The sequence below is a fragment of the Podarcis pityusensis genome, assembly GCF_964106645.2.
Source record: "Podarcis pityusensis genome assembly, chromosome: 10".
Taxonomy (NCBI): domain Eukaryota; kingdom Metazoa; phylum Chordata; class Lepidosauria; order Squamata; family Lacertidae; genus Podarcis; species Podarcis pityusensis.
In genome coordinates, this window is record NC_138035.1 from 13,995,473 (window position 1) to 14,016,783 (window position 21,311).

A 21,311-nucleotide genomic window follows, 5' to 3' on the forward strand; every position below is an offset into this window, starting at 1 on the left:
CAACATAATGAAATGCAATTCCACTTTATTTTATTTTTATATAGTCAGAGGGGGACTTGATTCTCTCTCTCTTAAAAAAACACCACATTTTGGAAGAGTTTGCAAAAGGCAGAACATCTGTCCAGTGTACATGGCTGTTGACTTGCTCCACTCACTCACTCACTCACTCACTCATACACACACACACACACACACACACACACACACACCATATTTTCTTTATTGAAGGGAGGGGGAACCATCATGTTGTGAAGCTCAAACTTTTGTGCTGCTAAAAGTTAGCAGTTGCATTAGCGGCCATTGTGTGCATCTGTCTTTGTGTGTTTAAGCCACAAACAGGAACAGTAAAGGCTGGTCCACACATGGATAAGAGTAGAATCAAGTGAGAGTAAGATCAAGTGATGACTTGCTTGTGAGTATCAGCAAGTCATCATTTAGTGTCAACTTTTAATGCATGAGTCTGAGATGCCCAAAGCATTGAGTGATCAAATGGACATCAGCCTATTCAAACGCTTGTACAAAGCCCTGTACAACTTGGGACTGGGATACCTTTTTAAAAAACGCACCTCAGCTATACCCAACTGAGCACTGTGTTGCACATGAGAGGGCTTCCTGCAGATACCATCCTATCTAGAGGTCTGTTCTGCAGGATGTTGAAATAGAGTCTTTTGTGTGGTGGCCCTAATACTTTCGAATACACATCAGATGAACACCATTTCTATTGAGTTATCAGCATCTGTTGGATACTTTCCTCTTTCAGCAAGCCTTCTAAGTGGAGAATTTTTTTAAAAAAACAAACAAACAGATGGCATGTTTTTGGATTTCAAATTGTTTTTATATATGCGGTTCTTTGAATTGCTCTTATGCGTGTAATGGGTATTTTTTTGTTTTTTGTTTTAAAAAAATGCAGGTTGTTTTGACTGCTTTTATATATGCACTTGTTTTGTATACGGTATATTAAATAAATAAATATGGTGATGACGTCAGCTTGATCAAGGGTGCTGCTTGTGTTAGTGCAAAGCTGAAACACCACTAACCAATTCGGTAAAAGCGCTGTGGCTCAGGACCCTCGGTCCAAAGGGACGATAGGTGACAAGGTATGGTAAAATGGTTGGTTATATGGATTCTGGCTAAGCAGAGTAAACTTAAGACCTAAAATTATTTCCTGCTGTCTCACCATTAAGATCCTTAAACATGAATTACAAGGACAATCTAGCTTCAGGACGTCATAGGGCAAAATAAGGGCTCTTCCACTTCAGACCCTCCAAGTGTCCCTATTTTCCAGGGACAGTTTTGAATTTACAGACACCATCCTGAATTCTGATTTGATCCAGGAACGTCCCGCTTTTCCTTAGAATGTCCTTATTTCCATTAGAAAGACGTTGGAGGGTATAGAGTTATGTCACCCCCAAGCCAAGGAGATAAGTAACTAAAGAACCTTTAGAACACCTCTGAAGGCAGCCCTCTGTAGGGAAGTTTTTAATTGTTTAATGTTCTCTTACGTTTCTATATATGTTGGAAGCCACCCAGAGAGGCTGGGGCAACCCAGTGAAATGGGTGGTGGAAAAATAATAAAAGTAGTAGTAGTAGTAACACCCCTATTTTCATCAGAAAAATGTTGGAGGGTGTGTAAACTTTTGCCAGACTTTCCCAGTCCATGTCTGAGTTCTCTCCCCCTCCCCCCCGGCTGCTTTCCTCAGGAAAACCTATAAAGCTAAATGGGAACAAATAGCAATTCAGGTTTTCCGTGGAATCCCATTTGCACCAATTCAGTGGTAAAAAATAGGTTTTCCTAGGGAAAGTGCTGGAGCAAAAAAGAACTAGCTTGGACATGGACCTAGAAAGCCCAGATCTTTAAGCCCCTTGAAGGGAAATGAGACAGATGGGATAGACAGACAGACATATATAGATAGATAGCTAAATGGGCAGACCTGAAGGTTAAAATCCTTGCTGCTTAAAACTGGTCTAAATTAGCTGGTTTAAGTGAAGCAACTTTGGAGCAAGTGGCCTGAAGGATATATATACACATGTGCTCCTGAATTCATAATGTCCAGGCACCATTTCTTGGGCAAGTAAGAAAAACAAAAGAAAACCCAGCATTCACAACATTCCAGTAACAGCATTGCTGATTTTCTTTTTCACAGTTGGAAAAGGTCCGTTTCAAAAGCCTAGTACCCACTTGAACCACAGAGGGTGTTGCGGGGACAGAAGGGTGCTGTGATCTTGAGAATGTCCATAGAATTTGGCACAGTGAACATGAAATAGCACTCAACTGGGCCAGGCAGCAAGCAGCAACTTTAAACAGCCTTTAATAAGGGCTTATTTCACTCCTAATGACCTGATTTGAAAAGCCATTCTCCCCCTCAAAACTGTGAGACTTAATAATAATAAAAAAACATTTTATGACTGATCCCTTCTCTCAGGAATACTTGAGAAGTTTGGTTTCTGTGAATTTCAGTGAAAACTGACTGGATCGGCAGATCAGCACCAAATATCTTTGGGATTTTGCACTTCCCTGAATTTTGTGATACGGTTCTTGGTTCAAAAAGATACCCAAAATGTAAATGGGTATTTTATTGGCCGAGGGAGCCGGCATACAGCTTCCAGGTCATGTGGCCAGCATGACTAAGCTGCTTCTGGTGAACCAGAGCAGCACACGGAAATGCCGTTTACTTTCCCGCTGGAGCAGTACCTATTTATCTACTTGCACTTGACGTGCTTTCGAACTGCTAGGTTGGCAGGAGCAGGGACCAAGCAACCCATCGCGGGGATTCGAACCACCAACCTTCTGATCAGCAAGCCCTAGGCTCTGTGATTTAGACCACAGCGCCACCCACATCCCATCTTGCTATGGGACAAATACAAGTTTCCTCAGAGGTTTATGCCTCCAAGGCAACTACATGCATGTGCCTTTCAAGGAATGGCTATGCACACCCTGTTCTAATGAAACAAAGGAGGGGAAATGGAAAACCAGGGCAGGGATGGGATCGGGTGTTTGGAACCATGAGCAGGAGCCCTCCAAACTGGCAGCATTTTGTTGCAGTTCTACCTTTACATTAACAAGATAATAATGTGCTTAATTTGTAACCCACTAAGCTGAATGCCCCCCTTCATGGATCACTGCCTTGTTGTGGCGAAGGGGGTTGAATAACTCCAGGAAGCTATGAGCTATGCCGTGCAGGGCCACCCAAGACGGACAGGTCATAGCCAAGAGTTTAGACTAAATGTGATCCACCTGGAGAAGGAACTGGCAAACCACTCCAGTATTTTGCCAAGAAAACTCCATGGACATGAAAAAAGGAGAAACTTTGAGAAGAAAGTGAGAGTTTCCAAGGCATGCTCTGGTTCATGGGGTCACGGAGAGTCGAAGACGACGAAGACGACTAAACAACAAAGCTGAACCCAGGTTGGCCACTAGAACTCTAATAAGCCTCAATGCTTTGCCCAGAGGAACACAGGAAGCTTGCCTTATACTGAGTCAAATTCATTGGCCCATGTACCTCAGTTTTGTCTACACTGACTGGCAGGGGCTCTCCAAAGTTTCAGATGAGGAATCTCCCCCAGTCCTGCCTGGAGATCCCGGGGACTGAACCTGAGATCCTCAACATGCAAGCATGTTCTACCCCTGAGCGACGCCATTCCTACTTGCAAAAGCAGGGATGCTGTCAAGTTTCTGGTTGACCCACACAATCTGTTGAGCTGATTTTATATTGTTGGATCACAAGTTGCCCAAGCCTGGAAGATAATGGACACAATATACCTCAAAGCATTCCTCAGAAAGACCCACAAAGGGAAACCGCTAATGTTCTCCCATTCATTGCAGTGGATCGTGCCCTTTTGCAAATGCTTTCTAACCGATTTTGATAACCTCCCACTGCTTTGACTTGGCTCGTTCAATGAGGGATGATTCCTTCAGAGGCATCTCAACCCAAAGCAGATGCACAAAGCGTCCCATATTCAGAAGGGTGTTGTCATCTTGCACACAGCCTTCTGCAATTCCAACTCAACTGCTTATACCATAAAATTATGAAAGTCTAATCTTGTTACATTCAGCAAAATGCTCCAGAAATACTTCAAGAAATCCACAAAGGCACTTGAGGTGGGGGGGGGGGAGAGAACTGGCTTAGCCATGTCTTTAAAAGTGACAAACACCGAAGTGTCAGGAGAAAAAGATATGGGGCTATAAATCGTAACTTGTTGGGGAATTAATTAAAGGATTCATCAATCATTACGCGGCTAACACCACATCTATATGTATATACAGCTGAAATCCCATCAGCTGCCACAACCTTACAGCAATCCACAGGTTCACAACTCCCGAAGTCCTTCTCTTCTGACTATTTATAAATGACTTTGTATAATCTAGCATTAAGACCTGTAATTATAAAACAGCATTAAAAACAGGCCTGCATAGTTATGGATAATTACAGTTGGTACACTTTGGAGCAGAAAATTCCCAACAGAAAAAGAAGGCATTTCCATTCAAACACAGGCTTTGCCTTTTTTGACAGTTCCAAGTCCACAGGATATAACAAGATGCTTTAAACTGCATGTCTCCCCAACCACACACACTTCTTTTTAATGTAACAGACCCCCCCTTCACTCTACTTCTCCATAAGAGCAAAGTTGGTTTCTCACTAAGCCCCATGATGCATGGATGGAGTCAATCAGCCAGCTTTGAGATCAAGGTGAAAACTGGTTGGCTCCAACTTTTCTTTCATATGATTTAAGCTCGGTCACTACTCTATTTCTACAAAGGTCTTGCCTTCCTTATACATTTTCATAATATTAGAACTCAAGATTCATCCAATACAGCAAATCAGTCAAAGGTCCTAGGGTACAAGAACAAAGGTATCTGCCTTATGCCCAGTCTACCTAGCTCAATATTGTCTACACAGAATACCAGTTGCTCAAAACCACAGGAGGGGGGAATGTGTGTAGGTCCTCAGACATCTGGTTGGATGCTGTGGGAACAGGATGCTGGACTAGATGGACCATTGGCCTGATCCACCAGGTTCTTCCTATGTTCTTAACACTGACTTACAGTAGCTTTCTAGGGTTTCAGACAATGTCATAACCAACCCTTCTAAGAAATGCTGGAGATTGAAACTAGGACCTTTCTGCAAGCAAAACAGGCAATCTACCAATGAGATATGTCTTCAATTGATTTGACCAACCTCCTTTAAAGCCCTCTGGCAGCGAGTTCCACAATTCCATTTTGGGACCTTCTGCATGCAAAGCGGATGCTCTACTAATGAACCACAGCTGTTCCCTGAGATTCGTCTTAAGGCACATGAGGCCACTGTCTTGCTGGAAGTAAGCAAGTCTGGGGCTGGTCAGTGCCTGGATGCACAGTGCACAGACCACATGCACAGTGTCTGGGGTTCCATCAAGGAAACTATGGGAAGGAAGAGCACTTGGGTGGAAAAGACATGCCCTCTGTCTCTGCAGTCAGGCACAGGAAGTTGATGCATGTTGGCACCTAGATCACTCGATCACTCAACACCGGATGACTTTGAAGACTTAATGAACTTTACTAGCATCTACATAGGCAATCAGCAGTGGCCAGAGGATTGGAGAAGATCAGTCTAAGCTGAGGCTCCAGTACTTTGGCCACCTCATGAGAAGAGAAGACTCCCTGGAAAAGACCCTGATGTTGGGAAAGATGGAGGGCACAAGGAGAAGGGGACGACAGAGGACGAGATGGTTGGACAGTGTTCTCGAAGCTACCAGCATGAGTTTGACCAAACTGCAGGAGGCAGTGGAAGACAGGAGTGCCTGGCGTGCTTTGGTCCATAGGCTCACGAAGAGTCGGACACGACTAAATGACTAAACAACAACAACAGCAACAACAACAACACATAGGCAATAGCAAAAAACTGAAAGACTTCTGACTGCTTAACCTTGGTGCACTAGCATCAAGAATTACGGCAAGCAGGATTTGTTCATCCAAGAGTTCTTGCACTCTGTGTCAGGACTTCATATTCTACACAAACCAAAAAGAAAGATGACCAGCACCTTTCTAAACCCTTCTTTAGACTGTGGAAGGCAGGCTAAATTATGGATAGCCATGGTCATCAGTCTCAAAGAGTAATGGCCTATCTGTACATTGCAGACATGAGCTGTACAGAACTGAGTTTGCCCAAAGTCTGGGATATGGGGAAGAAAAACCAATATTACTATAGACCTTAAGACTGCTGCTACACATTACTGGATAAGCCTCTCAGCAATGGCTTGCTCACTGTTGCTCTTATGGGTTTGTTTTATGTTCATTGTTTATGTAGCGTTTCCTTATGCTATTTATTTATTAATGTGATTTCTTATTAACCATACTGTCCTGGGGTGGGTTGCAATAGCAGAGCGTGCAATAATAACAAGAGATAAAGCTGTTACAGAACAGCACACATTCAGCAAAAGAGGTAGATCCCTCAAAACAAAATACCTCAACGGTCAAGACCCGGGGGAAAGTGGACTTTGACATACATCACAAGCTGTATAATGAAGATTCTAGAGGCACCTCTGTGGGGATGGAGTTTCACAATTTAGGGACTGCCCCAGAGAAAACTCTAGCTAGGGCTATCACTCTTCTGAGGGTGGCAGAACTACCAAGAGGACCCCTTCAAACGAGCTTAACGTCTGAGAAAGTTGGCAGAAATTTTAACAACAACAACAATGGGGGGAGGGATGGACCAAGGCCTGAGTCACAGTGAACACTTGAAGCAGACCTAAAATAAAATAAAAATTGAGACATCAGAGCAGCCTTACCCAACCTTGAGTTCCTAGATATTGTTGGACTACACCTTCCATCATCCCTTGCCAGCAGGACCAAAGGCCAGGGATGATGGGAGCTGTAGTCCAACAGCTGGGAAAGGCTCATCTAGAGAACAAGCTTCAGGGAAGTCACTAACTCCCCAATGAAAACTTTCCCCCCACTCATACACCTCTTCCACTATGTGTTTCTTTACTGAAAGAGAAACAACCCTAACTTGTTGATCGTAAAATAAATAAAAAAATGCCACAAGATGAAATAAATAAAAATGTCTCTCTGCTGTCAATCATTCTGGGACATAATAATCTGTTAATTATTAGTTTCTATGAACACATCAATCACTCACCATTTTTTACATGCATGCATGCTATTTTTCCTCCCCCTTTTTCCCTTTCATGGGCAAAGGGAAACAATAGATTGGTTAACGCATTCCAAGTGAGCAAACTCTGAGCCAACAAGCTCCCTGACAGCAGACACCCTCGACACACCTCTGTGCAACTTAATTTCATGTAAATGCGATCCGGACTCAAGGCTTGGCAAATGAAAACCAGCATAGACTGTGCTGCGATCTCTTTTGCATATTGGCAAAGGTTGCCAAAACATTGCATGGAAGTCAAGATACGTGCCCAAAGCTCACCAACGTGAAATGGTGAGAAGCTGCTTTAAATTGGAGCATCATGCCCAGGACTGTCTACACTGAGTGACAGCAGCTGTCCAGGGTTTCAGAAAAGAGCCCTTCCCAGTCCGGCCTGCTGATGGCAGGGATTGAAACTGGAACCCTGAGCACGCAAAGCAGGTGCTCTGCCACTGAGCCACAGCCTTTGCCAATGTGAAGAGACTGTAATGACCGCTCCCCGCATAAAACAGGGGGCGCCCTTTGCGTGGACACGCGCAGCCCCTGGCCCTTGTGCGGCTCCATCTGCACAGGGTTGGCTTTGCCTTCCCTCAGGTGGGATACCTGGAGGTCTCCGCCTACCTCAGTCAGTTGTCCAATTCCGCTTGGGGGAAGCGTTGCCAAGGAGACCAGGCCAGGTAGGGGAGGGACTACCTGCCCACACAATAGAGGGAGGATCTTACCTGGGAATCCTCACTTGGCTCCAGAGCTTCTCCCACCTTACCTACCCACCCTCAGTTAAGTCTTATTTTGCAGGTTAACTTTTCTTCACAGGTATGCGGGCGCTGCTACATCAAGGTCGCTGTTAAAGGGCCGGAAAGGAATTTCCCTGCATTGGCAGGTTTTGCCTTTCCCGTAGCAAAACGTCACAATTTTGGCGGTATCAGGCCGTGGGCGGAATCCTTTAGTCTATCTTCCTCTTTGCAGCGGTGATACCAGGGTTCCCCGTTAAAGGGGTTTCTGAAGGGAGGCTTTGACCGTACGCCGAGAGGTCGTCATTGCTCTCCCCTGTGGCGGCGGCGTAACGGGGGGGGCATCTCTGCTTGAACATATGTTCTTCAGAGCCGGCCCATCCCCCCCACACACACACACTGGATAACCCTGATGTTCCCTAGGTTCCCGGCTGGGGGCTGGGGAGGGATAACGCCCAATGCCTGAGCCAAGGTCTACCCACATCTGAAATATAATAAAGTTGTGGCCAATTTAATCCCATAGCACGTTGTCTTGAGTCGTTATTCCACATGACGGGGTGGGGCACCCGGGATCTGGGGGACTCCGCCTGTCCACGCAAAAACGTACAGCCTTGAAATCTCACTGGTATATGGGTTGATGGATTGTGTGACGACCAGATAAGGAAATCTGAGCATGAACCAAGCCAGGCAAAAACTTTTCCTCTGTTATCCAGGCAAAACTAGAAATTATACTAGCCCTGGGCAATCCAGAGGCTTTGTTTTGTTTATTAACTGCCCCGGCTGATGCTGAACATCGTCTTTGCACCTCTGGGCTTACCCACACACAACCTTTGCCCCAGACTTTTTAGGCACAGGTCCGCACTTTAAGGCGCCATGTAAAAACACTTATTTGTATTTTAAAGAATTCTGCCCTGGTGCTTTCCCCTGAAAACCCGCTCTTTAATGCTGAATTGGAACGATCGGCAATTCGGATTTTCTGCAGATTGCTATTTCCCCCGATTTGGCGGTAAATAATGAGTTTTCGCAGGGAAAGTGCCATGTTGTTGTTTTTTAAAAGCACTTGGATTCAGCACTTGAAAGTGCTGACCTGTGCCTAGAAACAGGGTACAAAAGGAAGTCTGGATGAGGCCTCGATCACAAACAGCTGCATTTGGCCAAGGAGGAAGCCAGGAAAGATACATATTTTTTTCTTGCTGTATTTCAACTAAGAGAGTGGGAGTCTGTGATAGAGATGTATGGTTGTTCTGAGTTGGTTAGAGCGAAAACGCCAAGGTTGCAGGTTCAATCCCCATATGGGACAGCTGCACATTCTGGGGGGTTGGACTAGATGATCCTCAGGGTCCCTTCCAAATCTATGGTATTGCCCTAGAAGAAGGTACACTTTTGCCTAGATACATTGCTACAATACTTTTGTGGGGGGGGGGGGGGTCCTCTCTTCTTTGAGATCTCTCTTCTCTTTCGTTTTGTTGCTTCCATTGGCCGGATGTTCAGCACTGAGGATGGAAGGGCTCCCAGATACTCTATATGAATCCCAGCCAATCAGGAGGCACTGGGAGCCAAATAGAGCAGAGAAAAGTAAACCAAGGACATTATTTACTGGGATCACTTATTGTCTAAGCCTCCAGACAGAAAGGGCCTTTGAATAAGCTCAATAGAGATTCCATACCTTGCTATACTGTATAGAAAAAGGAAATGCTCAGATAATAGAATAAAATTGCAGTTTTCAAAGTAAAGCTAGTGCTAGCTAAATAGCCAAAAGTGGCTGTCAAGGAAGCAGTCATTAGACGTTTGTTAGCCAAAAAGAAGTCAGTTTTCCCTGAAAACGGGAGGTAATTAGAAAAATAATTCCTTAAAGGATGAACGATCCATTTCCTCCTTAAAGTAATCTATAAAATTAACAGTCAGACATTGGGGCTGAAACAAATTTGCCTCTCAAAAGTCTACTAAAAATTCTCCATAATGAAGTTTGATTCTGAATATCCTCCAGATATTCTCATCATACTCAAACATTTGCCAAATATTAATTGCATATTTGACATCCAATGATATTTAATGTCAGCACTTGATATGTGACACTTCATGTTTGACAGTATTTGAAAGTTGACAAGAAATACCATTTAATATTTGACAGATGTTGGTAGCCAACATGCCAACATGGTATTTGGCATGGTTTAAAGGCACATTATGCAGTAACTACCTGGAAATCCTACATATGCTGCCTTGATTGAAATAAAGAGAAATAAATGTAGTTAAGAAATAATGGGTAGTGTCTAACGCTACTGTTCCACTAGCACAAGAGACTCTTCTTCCTTACAATCTCCCACATATGCCCCCAAATCAGTTCTGGAGAGTTGGGGACCCCAGAGCAGATTTTGGGAATAAGCAGGGGGAAGATAAGAGACAGACATGCTGCTGCAGCAGTGGAAGTCTGCTAGTCCTGCTTTGGATACAACCCAATGAATTGCATATTTGATGACTGACATGCAAGAGCATTTGATAATTTATTTATTTAAAAGATATATAGCCCACACTTCATATAGGTGGCAGGGTGAGGTTCAGCATAAAATAGACTGCCAACATATTGATAAATAATGATAAAACAACTGCATCCAAAACAGAACAGATACTAGTATTTTGAATGCAACACCATGTGACAGATGACATGCAATGGTACTTAGTATTTGGTATACCGACAGTTTATGAGGCATACTGTTTAATGACTAGAAAAACAAGAGTGGTCAAATTAACCCAAAGCAACCACTGAGGTAAATCTTCCCATTTAAGATGCAATTATTGTTGTTGTTGTTGTTGTTGTTGTTGTTATCACAGTTGTACCTCGGGTTAAGAACTTAATTTGTTCTGGAGGTCCGTTCTTAACCTGAAACTGTTCTTAACCTAAGGGACTACTTTAGCTAATGGGGCCTCCCCCTGCTCCCGTGCCACCACCGCATGATTTCTGTTCTCATCCTGAGGTAAAATTCTTAACCCGAGGTACTACTTCTGGGCTAGCGGAGTCTGTAACCTGAAGTGTTTGTAACCTGAGGTGTTTGTAACCCGAGGTACCACTGTATCATTATCATTATTATTGACATTTGAGTGGCGAATTTAGACATGTTGGCACAGGACAATTTTTCTTTGCGCTCCCTCACAGTCGAGCAACCATTTCAACGAGGAAAAGCTCAAGAAAAGAGCTTTGGCCGGTGCACCAACAGAAACTGGGCACCTGCTGACCTCCATTTGGGCAAGCATTTCGATGCCAGGGACAGCAAGGGGTTTCAGCTCCCAACGTATTTCCAGCATGGCCCTGTGCACTGACAACAGCTACCCATAATCCAGCTCCCACCTGCCCGTGTCAAGACCTAACAGGCAGAGGAGTGGAGACCAAGGCACGGGACTGTGGCCCCAGCCCCAGGGAACATTCCAGCATGAGGCTGCCATGTCAAACACAATGGGCTTCTATCAGCACAAATTTGGAAACGGCAGGACACGGCCATTGTTTACGTTCAGAGAAGGCCCAGCCTGATCGGTGACTTCTCTCATGCAGAAAGCCTCTGCTTGGTTGGGCTTGAATTAAACCTGCAAGGTCATTTATTTGCTAAAAAACTCCTCTGAAGTTAGTGCCTGTGCCATATTTTTTTTTAAGCTGACTGAATTTATCCTGCTAGAACTACTCTAAGGAATTTACTTCACTTTTTTAGCTACAAGGGAACTCTTCACAGGTAGTGTTTGGTATTATTATTATTATTATTATCATCAATTTCCCCTTGAAAGAGAAGGAAAATGTTTGGCACTGACAGAGGGCAAATATATATACAGTGGTACTTCAGGTTACATACGCTTCAGGTTACATACGCTTCAGGTTACACACTCCGCTAACCCAGAAATAGTGCTTCAGGTTAAGAACTTTGCTTCAGGATGAGAACAGAAATTGTGCTCCGGCGGCGCAGCGGCAGCAGGAGGCCCCATTAGCTAAAGTGGTGCTTCAGGTTAAGAACAGTTTCAGGTTAAGAACGGACCTCCGGAACGAATTAAGTACTTAACCCAAGGTACCACTGTATATTTACATTATTGAAAACTAGCTTATGATATATTACACACCTCCTGAGTGACACAATGGGTCAGTGAATCTGGTTATTAACTGGAAGGTTGGGGGTTGGAGCCCACCCAGGGATGGCTGTGGGCAGGATTCCTGCATTGCAGTGGGTTGGACTAGATGACCCTCGGGGTCCCTTCCAACTCTACAGTTCTATGATTCTGCTAGAGCACTAAAGCTAAAAGGTAGTTAGCCCATAAGGAAAGAGATAGAATCCATATTAGGACAACACCTCTAACTGGGTCAATCTCAATGTCCCAAAACAGTGGGAGAGTTTTGAGTGCACTGCAACTTATACCTAAAAGAAAAAGGAATAATTATTTTCCCTTGCCCTCTTTCTCTGTTCTCATACATATATTTCCTATAGATCTTCCATTAGAAGGAGAGCCATAGCTCCATAACAGAGCATCTGATTTCCATGCAGGCCTTTGGTTCAATTCCCACTGCCAATCAGCATAGACAATACTGAGAGAGATCGACCAATGGTCTGACTCAATATAAAAGCAGCTTCCTACTTCACCACCACCACCCATTTTCTTTCTCCTTATACTTTCTTTCTCATATCTCAAAGGTGGGGAACCTTTTGGGCTCCACTCCACAAACCAACTCTGACAGGTGGGCAGGACAATCACATGATGTCACCACAAGATTGGCAGATGGGTTGCCCCACCCACCTGTCAAAATCACGTTTCCCAAGTGCCTGACAGCCAGCTGAACAAAAACGCAGGCAAGGCGGGGTTAAATCCTATCCACCCGCAAATCAGCTGACCTCATGAGTGACATCAACAGACATATCTCATTCTTTCTCATGCATTGCAGATATACTTCATACAGCATGAGTAGTCAGAGTCATTCCTAGCTTTCGGCCATGCTGACTGCTGTTGATGGACCAGAGTTCCAGTCAAGAGGGTACCATGTTGACTAACAAAATGAAGTTTGAGTCCCATGTTGGGCGAAAGATTCCTGCATTGCAGCTGGTTGGACTAGATGACCCTCGTGATCCCTTCCAACTGTAAGATCCCATGATCTATGATCTACACTTAGGCAGGAAGAACCATCTTCCTGTGAAAAGGATCTAGGAGTCTTGATGGACCACAAGCTTAGCATGAGTCAATAGTGTGATGCAGCAGCAAAAAAGGCTAATGCTATTCGCCCCAGCTCCTCCCAATGTTGTGACATCTCATGTGTGCAACGCCAAAGGTGATTTTTTAAAACACCCCTTCACAAAAGCGTATGAGGGCTATGAAAGCAAAAAAATCAAAACCAATATTCATAGTAGACCTGAAAACTTGGGGGATATGGGGCAGCCATTAGATCCTAAATGGCTGCCGTATTGCGCAAGAGAGGGCAATCCTTTAGCAGAAGAAACACCTGGAAATTCATTTAGCAGTTGTGTTGCTTTGAAATAGAACAGGCTCACTGTTGGCACTGGGTGCAAAAATGGTAGGGGGGCAGTGTAGAAACGAGGTGCATTTCAGATTTCTCATTTCTGTGTTAATTTGCAGAAATATTTTTACATTTCAGCAGGCAACCATTTTCTAAATGAAAAAATTAAACCTTATTCTTGCAAAATGTGTTACAACTGAATCACCATGTATGTGTCTTATTTAAGGGGAGAAAATTGAGTGCTGGGGGAGGGAGGGCAGGGGGGAACCAACTTCTGACTGAGCCTGACTTTTGAGAAAATAAATCAACTCCTAAATACAACAATTTATTCCGCCTCTCCCTGCTAACGTTCCAGCTACTACGGGCTGCAAATCCCTCTCCCCATATTAACAATAACACCCATAAATGTTTATAGCTGTAAATTGCAGCAAGAGCGGATCGTGTCTAAATTGCGGCAAAAAAAGAAAAAGGGGGGGGGGACTTTTCACCACAGAGAGATGTTCGTGGGTTTTTCTTTTCTTTCCCCCCACAACTTACTTCCATGCCTTATTGCGTGTACAGCCTTCTCCTCTGTAAATAAAGTGTTTAGGAGAGCAGTGATTTCAACTCCCGTTAACAATATCGCAGCAATAATTCCTTCCAAACAGAAGCTCTGATTCTGGCGCAACAAGCCATTTGGCGTCTACCCCTGGTGCCAACCAGCTACAATGCACAGCTCCCTTAGTGCGCTCTGTTTTTAAGCTCTGCAAAATCAATAACATAATGCACTCACTTTCGTCAAAAACAGTTCCTCGCCTTTCCTTTCACTCCCTTCCTACATCCACAGCCCCCCCTCCAAAAAACAACAACAACAGTACAGACACACAACTTTTTTGCTATTATTTTGAAAGTGATGCCTCTTCTTTCCTCTGTAGGTTGGGTGTTGATGGGAAAGAACCCAATTTAAATATCTTGAAACGGTTCTGAATTCTGAATCTCCCTCGCTACATTCCCCCCCCCCATGAAATTTCACGACATTCAAGTTCAGAATAAACATTTCAACTGAAGCGTGTGTGTGTGTGTGTTTAATATATGTATAATCATTATCAACACGAACATCTAAAACAACATACACACAAATCCCACCCCGAAATCTAATTCTGCGTTACACAACACTGTTTAACATTTAGGCACTTCCTAAAGGTGTCGACATGCTTATTTTAGAGAAATAGAGCAGAGTGACATATTTTAGCGCATATTTTAGTAATGTGTGCGTCTCTGCATATGCCTTGAGGACAACATTTGTGTATGCATTTCTATGCGTCTATTTTGGAGAATTTAATATATAGACAGAGAAACATCAACACCAAATAAATAAATAAATAAATAAATAAATATTCAAAAACAAGACAGAATATTTAATTCAGTCTGAATACCCTTATAGTGCCTTTGGAGGATGTTTCGATAGGTAATCCAGGCTTTAATCCTAACATTACTTATCTGGGACAGCTCCACTGAATTCGACAGGAATTACTTCCGAGTAGACATGGTCAGGATTGGGCTGCAACTGTATGAATTTTACAGATAAACCGTCTGCTCAGAAGTAAGCCGAGTTAGTTTAACAGGGTTTGCTGTCAGGTAAGCATGGAGTATATTTAATCCTTAATCGATCAATCACATTTATATATGAATTAAAACATTTTTTTTCTGAAGCAAAAATATGTTATTTCTAGAGGATGCATATATGTGTTGTGGTAAATATGACCTCCAAAAGAAACAGAAATATTTCTTTTAAGATGACACTTGATTGAAGTTTTCATGGCAACTTGTATATATATATATATATTTTAAAAGCGAACTTTTGATTAAATGGGTCAATTTTTTTAGTTGATTAAAAGTTCATTTTTAATAAAATTAATTCATTAATTAAAAGTTGTAGCCCTAATACTGGCATTACCCCCCCCCCCCCCAAAAAAAACCCCTCTATACAAACCATTATGCCCTTTTCTAAATCTAATGAAAGCATCATAAAGTGTAATGAATAGTCTTAAACATTCGGAACTATTTTTTTTAAAAAAAAATACTGCTGCCACCCTCCCTCCTTTTAAGACTTCACCTACTGTAGTGTAATGTCAAAAAGTATGAGCTGTGAGCCAGGAAATTCCCCATTCAAATATCACCTCACCCATTTATCAAATGGCCTCTTGCAAGAAGCAATTTCCTGAGACTCTTGTTTCTTTACCATCTACAACTTGGGGCTACAGCTTACCTTACAGGGCTGTTGTACAAATTAGTGAGATAATATATGAAGCGTGTTAAACAATTAGAAAACGCTGTGTGAATATTATTATTATTATCATTCAAAGTCAACAGAAAGGAAATAAAAACAGGACATCAGAGACTTTCCTTTTTCTCTTAATTACTGTCCTTGCCATCTTGCATGTTCTCCCTTGTTTGTTCCACGCATTTTAAATGTTATTTTAAAATAGAATTCCGAAAGAAAATGAATGGGGGGAAATTGAACGGAAAGCTAGCCTCCCCCCCCGCCCCCAACGCCTGACTAAACCCCGCAAAGAATTAGGCTTTGTGCATCTTGCGCATTGCTGAAGACAGGGGAAGAATCAGAACCACCACCATCAAAAAACTGTTAAGTAGTTGAATAGGTGTCTAAAACTATTCTCACATATGCACATTCTGGAATGCAAAATAGTAACAGATTCTCTCCACTGGTCTTGCCGGGGGTTAAAATTATTTACGCAGGGCTGCCCCTGCTTTCTAACAACAGATGTATTATGTGTAAAAGGAGTCAGACAGACCACCTTCATATTCATTCATACACATACACAAAGTCGGAATTTTTGAAATGCTGAAAGATTTAATCTTCAGCATGAGCCGCTATCCAACTAAACCTGGGATACACAGACTGATCGCATGCGTCTCTTTTAAAAGAAAATCCGATTGAGCCAGGCAAAACTTTCTTCTGTTGGTAAACACACGCAGAGTCTTGTTGTTAAGCTGATTTCTGGCCCAATGGCAAAGCCAGCATGATTAGCAAATACAACCAGGTATCCTGCCTTAAAGTTGATGCAGGTACTGGCCGATGAAAAGCCTGGAGAGGTGCTGCCTGTCCGTGTTGGCAAGGATGGCAATTCCTATCTTGTTAATTTCTGGGGAAGAGGCATAGATCTGTGGGAGGGCATCTTGAATGCATGCAAAAGCTCGCAGGTTCAATCTCTGGGATCTCCAGGTAAGTTGAAAACCCTCAAGAAGACCCAGAGATGAAAATCAAGAGAGCTGCTGCCATTCAGTTTGGATATGATATCCCGCTTTATCACTACCCGAAGGAGTCTCAAAGCGGCTAACAATCTCCTTTCCCTTCCTCCCCCACAACAAACACTCTGTGAGGTGAGTGGGGCTGAGAGACTTCAGAGAAGTGTGACCAGTCCAAGGTCACCCAGCAGCTGCATGTGGAGGAGCGGAGACGCAAACCCGGTTCACCAGATTACGAGTCCACCGCTCTTAACCACGCTGGCTCTCAGTGTTGACAATACAGAGCTAGCTGGACCCATGGGCTGATTCAGTATAAGGCAGCTCCCAATGTCTCTACATTCCTAAAGTGCCAGAAGGCTCCCAGCCCCCCCAGATCTCCTCTGTTTTGTTTCGCTGAGACAGACTAACACAGCTATTCCCTCTGGGATAATCAGCAAAGGAGCTGTGCCAGGAGGACGCAAACTCCAAAGTAAATAAATAAAATAAAATATATTTGGGATGTGGTGCGTTTGCCGCATCCACAAAATATAAATGTAAATAAATAAATAAATAAAAATCCACCTGCTCTTTTATTTATTTATTTTTAAAATATTTCTCATCCTGCCCTCCAACTTAACAACATCCAGGGCTGCTCAAAAGCATTTACAAAACCAACACTACAACACATAAATCAATACAACAGCTCTTCCTAACGACAGCAATCATCCTTATTATGACCGCATTGGTATGTCACCGACGTTGGAGGCCCCAGGTTATGTGCAAAACAAGCAGAATCGCAAATTCGCAAATTCAAAAAAATAATAATTGCCCCTCAAAAAAGAAAACAACCAAACTGTAACAAAATTAAGAGAGTTTTTTTTTTAAAATAAATACATTAAGAATAATAATCAGGAATACACACATACTCACTCTGTGAAGGATAAAATAAAACTTAAGAATGCAATTCAAAGGCCCGGGTAAATAATAAGGGTTTAATCTGATGGCAGAAAGGAATGGGGTCAGTTGTCAGGTACATTTCCCTGAGAAGAACAATCCACAGGTAGGGATGCGCAACAGAGAAAGACTCTACTCTGGTCAGCAGCCTCCCTGGCCTCTGACACAGAAATATGTCAGTTTCCATTTTTCATTTTTCCAGTGCTAAGTTCAGTATGTGTGGCCACTGTTTTAACTCTGCATGGAAACGTATGCATATTTTAATGACCATTCGTTTTTGTTTGCAATTTTGCATTATTTTTAAAAAAGATTTCTTTTAAACTAATGCAATTTTGACAATACTTTCACTTTCTCTTAAACAACACATGGTGGGGGGGGAGCAGAATCGTGGCAGTTGAAGAATCGCATCGCAAAAATCAGAAAAGTGCAAATTTCGAAGTCTAGTTGCATTTTGGCTCAAGAAGTGTGAGCTGGGTAGGCTTTTACTAAAATATGAACCCCCCCCCCAAAAAACCCCTCCCCATCCCTGTTTTGAAGGCTGGGACACCTGGAGATGATAACCTTAACATTTAGATAGTTAGCATTGCAGAGGTTGTACAACCCTGTTGTAGTAGACAGGTTGACCTATTGCTGCTAAGGTAGGCAAGTTGGAACTATCAGTAATTATAATGTGTCCCTCAGCAGACATCATTTCCCCCTCTACTTCCATGTTTCTTCCCCACTATCACTCACTGCTCCTCTCTGATTTATTTATTTGTAGACATATTCATCCCATTCTGAAAAAATATATTTTTTTCCCTAAGGCAGCTCACAGAAGAGAAAGCCGAACAGCTGTTTAGAATGACACACTCGCAAACAATATGTGTGGTATCAAACTGATTAAACACAGCAGCCAAAATCTAACCAAGAAGAATAAAGCAAATCGTAAACAAGCTGATGGAATAATAATAATTCTATAAAAAAACGGTTTTCAAAACCAGTCTTAAAAGACACAGAGGGTTTGCTGATTTCTCCTAGGAGCAAGATCCTCAATCGCGGTGCCACTGCAAAGAAGACCACACTCATGTGTACCAGCTATTTTGATTTCAAGTAACGACTGGCTCCTCCTACCTATTTTCCATCGCTCCTTTTCCAACAGCTTTTCCCCCCAAGCTCAAGCACAGCTACCTATTCGTCCATCTCTGCCACAATCCAATCCATAACATGTGAGATCCTCTAGTAAGGCTGGTGCCACATTTCTAGGGAGCTTTGGCATGGTGCTGAAAATGACTCCCACATCCCACCCTAATCAGGCATAGACATAGCTACCTCCAAGGAGATATATATCAACATTGGATGGGACCGAGTGGTTTTGAACGGGAGCTAAGCTCAGCTCCCAGATGACGGGCCTAAAAAAACTACTACAGATCTATGAAAGCAGTTGATAGGCAGTTTGAGATTTATATACGTATTTTTACAAAACACTCTTCAAGGCCAACTTAAAAGTCGTTACTGAAGAGACCTTATATACCAATCTTGGGAGAGAGTTCCATAGGCATGGGGCTGCTACTAAAAAGGCCCTGTCTCTTGTGCCTGCCCATCTAATACTTCTTAGGAAAGTACATGGAAACAATGCATATTACAGATAAATGGTGCTAACATGCCCGCTGAGAAACAGATTCTTGTTTTCGTGCACCAAAATGCTCCAGTTTTGCACAAGGAAGAGAGGAGCTGCTTTATCTTTGTGACTGCTATTGTGTAAGATGATGGGGAATAAATTGTCCAGAGAATGGTGGTGATGTCCTACCTTACAAGGATGCACATGAATAGCTTTGGAAACTTAAAAGTGCAATATAAATTATAAACATTGTCATCTTCATTATTGGTCCCATAACCCACCACAGCTCTAGTAGCTGCTGCATTAATTTCCAGTGGTACCTTGGTTTGCATACGTCTTGGTTTCCATACATTTTGGATTACAAATACGTCAAACCTGGAAGTGCGTGTCCCGGTTTGCAACATTTATTTTGGATTACAACCCATTTTTTTGGGATTATGAACAAAAAATTTTGGAGGCCCCAGTGACAAAAGGGTTGCCTTGGGTTACAACCTGTTTTGTTTTACAAATGGACCTCCGGAACGGATTATGGTTGTAAACCAAGGTACCACTGTATATTAATTTTCCTGAAGCAAGAGCATCCCTTGAGCTCCTCAGGAGTCCCAAGTATCTCACCAATCAGAGACTGCACTACTGGGCATTTGTGGGGTATGACCTTCCAGCTGCTGTTGGGACTGAATGATGGGAATTGGAGTTCATTGACATCTGGAGGGCCACAGGCTGCTCACCCTTGATCTGAAATGGATAAGGCTTTCTCAGTAGCCACACACACACACACACCCCTTGTGGAATTTCCCCACCAAAAGGGGTTTGCTTGACACCGATGTTACGTAGTTTGAGGCACTAGGCAAATAAACACATTTTAATTTACCCCGTCTCTCATCCAGAATTCATCAGGTGTGAACATCATGTCTGAACATCTTCCCAGTCATGAAGGAAAATGTATCAAACACAAATCACAAAAATTGTAATGAAAAATTGCATTCTAATGGGTGTGACCCAGTCAAAATAAAATGCAGTCATTAAAATGGGGAGATTTAGGTGTGTGCCTTACTCTCCCCAGTGGGGTTAATGGAATTTGAAGGGGTTTGACGCTGGCTAACTCATTTCATTTGCTTTCTTGCAACTGAACACATAGACGCTCACAACCACCACCACTATTATCATCATTGAGTGAGGACTGCATCAGGTGTTTGGGCAGAAGTCAAGTTTATCCATCTAACTGCAACGCTTAGACATCTCTACTGGAACATGGATTGTCTACACTGACTGGCAGTGATTCTCCAGGGGCTCAACCTTTCACAAGTCTTTCACAGTCCTACCATGAGATGACAGATTGACCTTGGTACCTTCTGCATTCAAAGCAGGTGGTCTACCATTGAGCTATGGCCCAACTAATGCATGCAGAGGTATATATATTTATCTTTGAGGAACAAATTCTCATGAAACACAAATGTTCACCAAGGAAAACACTCTGTGTGTGTGTGTGTGTGTGTGTGTGTGTGTATGTGTGTGTGCATGTGCACATAAATGTGCCGGCAAGTGAAACTGATGGAGACAAAAGAAAAGGAAGAAAAGTCTTGGAGAACTTTAAATCTCAGAGGGAAAGGAGCCAGTTGAACACTGTTGAAATAAAACATGCAAGTTGCTTATCATGAAAACATCACACAAATCATACACACACACACACACACACACACACACACACATATAAGTCACACTCCCTGTCACTTACCTCAATCCGTCAGTAAAATTCTCTCTCTCTCGCTCTCTTGCAGAAAAACATTGAGTGGTACACATTGTAAGAAACCCCGTCGCTTGTTAGGTCATGGGGCTCAGAGGAAAGTGTGTGTTTGTGTGTGGTGACCACATCTATTTCTCACTCCAGGGAAACATGGGGAAAGTCTGCCAGTCCTCACTGCATAGGTACTTTGTCTACCTTCACGTCTGTTGTTCTACAGCAATTCCCATAAAGCTTCACAAAGACCCAGCTGTATAAACCAAGTCTGTCAAAGGAGGAATGGATAAACCAGGGAGGGGCGTCTAACATGTTGACCACTGACTGAGCCTACTAGAATAAAGGAGCCTTGATGGAGAGAAATAATCACCCATTGCTGTTTGTTTATTTTAACTCTTCTACCACAGCCTGGAAACTAACCCCCTCTTTTTTTTTCTTGCTTGCCTGCTTCTCCCCACCC

The 21,311-nt window shown here is 42.9% G+C and overlaps 1 protein-coding gene across 6 annotated transcripts in view; it reads right to left on the reverse strand.

The window, feature by feature from the left end:
- The window catches only part of SOX5 (SRY-box transcription factor 5), a 764,489-nt gene that overhangs the window by 325,824 nt on the left and 417,354 nt on the right, over positions 1 to 21,311 (reverse strand). The window lies entirely within an intron of this gene.